The sequence below is a fragment of the Phocoena phocoena genome, chromosome 12 (assembly GCF_963924675.1).
Source record: "Phocoena phocoena chromosome 12, mPhoPho1.1, whole genome shotgun sequence".
Lineage (NCBI taxonomy): Eukaryota > Metazoa > Chordata > Mammalia > Artiodactyla > Phocoenidae > Phocoena > Phocoena phocoena.
In genome coordinates, this window is record NC_089230.1 from 17,038,463 (window position 1) to 17,043,867 (window position 5,405).

The window sequence follows — 5,405 nt, forward strand, 5'->3', positions numbered from 1 at the left end:
TAGTTCTGTCAAATTTCCTAAACTTTATCTTCGAAGCCTCTTAAAAATTCTTTCTGTTTTCAGAATATTCTTTTTTTTTTTAATTGTATTTGTTTTTCTTCCTCTTGCCTCACTGAGCATACTCAGTGTGTATATACATGTATGTATACACATAAACAAAAATACAAGAGAACAAATCCATACTTTTATTTATTCACTTTTCAATAAGTTTAAATCTTCGAAGGGTACAGCATCACATGGATTCTGTGTCCAATGGCCTTAGGAGGAAGGTTGCTTTGGAATTTGGCACCAACGGTGCCGCTGGTTCCATGAACTTGAGTTATCTTTCCCCAGACTACTCTGGTTTTGTTGGGTTTTCCCACCAGGAGTTACTGTGTTCTGGGAATTCCCTGGTGGTCCAGTGGTTAGGACTCTGTGCTTTCACTGCTGAGGGCCCAGGTTCAGTCCCTGGTCTGGGAACTAAGATCTTGCAAGCCATGGGGCACGGCCGAAAAAGAAGTTACTATGTTCTTTGCTTTGTACACAAAAGCACATCTCTTGGCTAGACAGAATTTAGTTTCATCTCGAGCATATACACCTTCAATTTTCAGAAAAGCTGTCTGCTCCCTCTGGTTCCAGGGACCCCGCTTCTAGCCAGCAAAAAAGGCCTTGGACCATAGCCTTCCAGATATATGTCGTTTTAGAAGTCCTGTTCCCAGCAGGCCTCCACAGGCTCCAAGATGGCTGAAAGAGCCTCAGTGTGTATTTTCGATGCAATTCTGTCCCTCAGATTGTCTCTGCTACCTTTGAGTTCATTTTCCCCACCCATCTGTTTAGCTGTCTTTCACGTCCACTGCTTTCTCCTGTTATCTGATGATTCTTTGTTTATACTTAAGACTGAGGCACCAGAAATCAGATTGGAAGCGCTGCATTGTGGGGCTTCCTTTCCCAGAACCTTCTTAGGGTTCTCAGTTCCAATACGCTTGTTCCTGTGGGTGTTCTCCACACCCCACACCCCATGTAATTAATTTTCAGTTGCCTCCGTTATATTCCACATCAGTTGCTACTGTTTCCCTCAATCTGTGTTCAATCTTCCCAACTTTTGTTGGCATTTCTCATTTCTGTTATCCAGCCCCCTACCCCGCATCATTGCTGTTCTTGTGGTTTTATTTTATTTCCCTCCTTATTTCAATTTTGCTGCGATTTGAGGAGGGAGTGGCGACAAAGAACATATGTTAATGCAATGTAGTATGTATAACGAGACATCATGCTTCTCCTATGTCTTATTATCACACTTTCAACACGCTCCATATCAACAGTCTATCTCAAAAATGGCTGAAAAGGTATCTCTTTTGTAGAATGTGCTCAGAGGAAACAACTGCCCATCAAATTTTCTTATCCCAAGATATCCTTCTTCTGTGACACTCTTTTGATCTATTTCTTCATTAAGGTAATAAAAGGTTACCATTTACTGAGGACCTACTGTGTGTACTTTACACTCAATATGTCTCATTTCATCTTCACAGAATCCCTGCAAGGTAGGCGTTATTATACCCATTTTACAGACAAGGACTGTGGCTCAGAAACTTTTCCCAGGAAACTCAGCTGACAAGATGTGGAGCCTAGATTCAAGGAGGCATCAGTCTAACTTCCAAGCTGACTGCTCTTTCCAGGGCACTTTGCTGCCCATCCCCAGGGGTTGTTCAGTGCTTGGTGACAGCTGTGACAGCAGGAGTAACACACCAGGAGCTCTTTGATAGAATATAATTTCCATGCAGGTAGAGCCCTCACCTGCCTTGTCTACATCCATCTCCCAAGCACAAGAATAATACTTGATGCACTGAAAACACACAATCAATATTTTTTAAATAAACCAATGAATGAATGGATGAACATGATATCCTTTAATTCTCAGAGCAACGCAGTCATAACTCTTACATTACCCTTTCATAAAAGGTTAGAAAACAAGTTTCAGAAACGGGATTTCTGTTTCCTGGGGATCTGCCCTTTCTAGGAAGTGTTGTTTTTATGTAATCTGAGGAATAACCCGTGCTAAGGTGTCAGCTAGGACCTGAGAGGATAGCTGAGTTGGCTTGGCTTCATGAGTTCAGAATTATTCATCATTGGAGAAGGTGTAGAGGAAAGGGAACCCTTCTACACTGTTGATGGGAATGTAAATTGGTGCAGCCACTATGGAAAACAGTATGGAGGTTCCTCAAAAAACTAAAAATAGAATTACCATATGATCCATCAATCCCACTCCTGGGCATATATCCAGACAAAAATATAATTCAAAAGATACACGCACCCCTGTGTTCATAGCAGCACTATTCACAATAGCCAAGACATGGAAGCAACCTAAGTGTCCATCGACAGATGAATGGATAAAGAAGATGTGGTACATATATAGAATGGAATACTACTCAGCCATTAAAAAAGAATGAAATAATGCCATTGGCAGCAACATGGATGGACCTAGAGATTATCATACTGAGTGAAGTAAGTCAGAAAGAGAAAGACAAATACCATACGATATGTGAAATCTAAAGTATGACACAAATGAACTTACCTACAAAACAGAAACAGATTCACAGACATAGAGAACAGACCTGTGGTTGCCAAGAGGGGGTGGGTGGGGGAGGGATGGACTGGGAGGTTGGGATTAGCAGACGCAAACTATTATATATAGAATGGATAAACAACAAGGTCCTACTGAGTAGCACGGGGAACTATATTCAATATCGTGTGATAAACCATTATGGAAAAGAATATGAAAAAGAATGTAAATATGTGTATAACTGAACCGCTTGCTATATAGCAGAAATTAACACAACAGTCTAAATCAACTATACTTGAATAAAATAAATTAAAAAAACAGAATTATTCAGCATTCATTCAACAAAATACTAGTGACTGTTCATTATGTGCTGGACTGGGAGACTGAAATTCATTAAATCTCATCTTAGCTTCACAATAATCCTGCTAGGTAGCTAGTCGTTCTAAAACCAGACTCTTAAATATCCATTTGCCAACGAAGAGTTCGCTTAAAATTCAAACTCTGTTTGAGAATCTGGACTTCATTTTAGTGTCCTGTGTTTTCTTGGCATTTTGGAGCAGTTTGATGGTTTTAAACAATTAGTTCCGGGGCTTCCCTGGTGGCGCAGTGGTTGAGAGTCCGCCTGCCGATGCAGGGGACACGGGTTCTGCCCCGGTCCGGGAAGATCCCACACGCCGCGGAGCGGCTGGGCTCGTGAGCCATGGCCGCTGAGCCTGCGCGTCCGGAGCCTGGGCTCTGCAACGGGAGAGGCCACAACTGTGAGAGGCCAGCGTACCAGAAAAAAAAAAGAAAATTAGTTCCTTAAAGGGCACATCTAACTTAATTTTGTATTTCTGTTAGGTATTGCTTGAACTTGCACGATTTTTTAAAAATAGTTCCTTAAAGGGCACATCTAACTTAATTTTGTATTTCTGTTAGGTATTGCTTGAACTTGCACGATTTTTTAAAAAAGATGGGATTGTTTTGGACACTTGAAAGTGCCTTTTGACCTATTTTTGAATAGTTAAGCTCTTTTAAGTCAGTTTATGTAAAAAGCCTTTTATTCAGAATTTAAATTAAATTAAAACTGAATTTAATTTAATGATGTTTATTTCCAGGACACCTGAATGGTTGTAAAAATGCTCCGTAGGGGACTGATGTTACATAAGATATTCTCCTGCCAGGCTGTAATGAGTAAAAAATGAAGACAGACACCTAGGCAACCCACTTACTACCCCATTCCTCTTTTCCTACTTCCTCTCCCACCACTGCTGTCCAAGGAGGAGGTGGGGCTCCTCCTGGCTCCCTATTTTTACCAAATGCTATGTTTCCTTGATCTCTTGAGTCAAAGGAAAGAACTCAGGTGGGTCACGGGTCACTGAGTGGAAGTATTGGAGGCAGGTAAAACTTCTGGTAACTTCTCCAGCAAGCTTACCTCCCTATTCATCCAAAAACTATGCCCTAAAACATCAGTGGGGCATGTGAAAGGCTTAAAATAGGAATGACTAAAACAGCTAGAGAGATAGATAACTTTGTAGCATTTGTAGTTACTTTATTAATTGTAGAAATGCTTATAATAATCCAAACAGGTAGCAAAAGGGAGAATTACATTCTTTCTGCCTGCCTAACACATCCTTGGATCAGAATTTGTGAAATTTGTTAACTAGTTGAATGTGTCCCTATTTTTTTTTTGTCCCTATTTTTGATGGGAGAAAATGGAATCAAATTGCTCAGAGCAATTTGAGGGAGAGGTAAGAGCTCAGCGTTAGGCGTATGAGTAATGGAATGACTTTAGAACATGGACCTGTCAAACTCAATGCTCACAAACTGTATACTTTGTTACTTTTTTAATAGGTCAAAAATAGATGATTCTTTAAAAAAAAAAAAGCACAACTGTATCTATTTTCGTATTTGGAAAACTACTGGGGTGTCAACCTAATTTCAGAAAGAATTTTTTTAGAATTCCCTGGACATCATCTGGAATAAAGATGATGTCCTTCCGACACTGCAGTGCTAGGTGGGTGGCTAAGCTCATCTGACCCTCAACCGCTGTGGGTCCCCAGAGATTCTGATGAGTGTCCCTGAGGCTGACTTACTGGTCTGGGCATGATGAACTAAATGTCCTTCCATGCTATAAAATTCTACCATTCTAACTTTTCAGGCATTAAAATTATATTTTGAAAAGCACATCCATAGGGATGGTCATCACCAAAGTGGACTTCACGACGTTGCTGACCGTGACGGCTGAATCGGCCACCTGATTGTGCGATAAGCCACATCAGCTGGAGGTACATTCTTTTTAAAAAATATTTATTTATTTATTTTTGGCTGCTTTGGGTCTTTGTTGTTGAGTCTCTGTTGCTGCGTGTGGGCTTTCTCTAGTTGCGGCGAGCGGGGTCTACTCTGTGTTGCAGTGCGTGGACTTCGCAATTGTGGTGGCTTCTCTTGTTGTGGAGCACGGGCTGTAGGCACGCGGGCTTCAGTAGTTGTGGCAGGAGGGCTCAGTAGCTGTGGCACATGGGCTCTAGAGCGCAGGCTCAGTAGTTGTGGTGCATGGGCTTAGTTGCTCTGCAGCACGTGGGATCTTCCTGGACCAGGGCTTGAACCCGTGTCCCCTGCATTGGCAGGCGGATTCTTAACCACTGCGCCACCAGGGAAGCCCCTGCAGGTACATTCTTGCGTGAAGTGTGCAGGCTCTGGGACCAGACTGCCTGGGCTCGAGCAGTGGCTCCCATACATCCCAGTGTGTTGTCTTTCCTTAACAGTAAAATAAGGATTGTATGTACCCACCTCACAGGGTTGTTGTGAGGATAAAATGAGCTAATATGGGTCAAGAGCTAAGAACAGTGCCTGGCACCTGGTAAGTGGTACATTAAATGTCAGTCAGGAA

The 5,405-nt window shown here is 41.9% G+C and overlaps 1 pseudogene; it reads right to left on the reverse strand.

Moving 5' to 3' along the window:
- Nucleotides 1–209: 209 nt before the first annotated feature.
- On the reverse strand, nucleotides 210–1,789 carry LOC136131826 (large ribosomal subunit protein eL33-like; annotated as a pseudogene).
- Nucleotides 1,790–5,405: the final 3,616 nt, after the last annotated feature.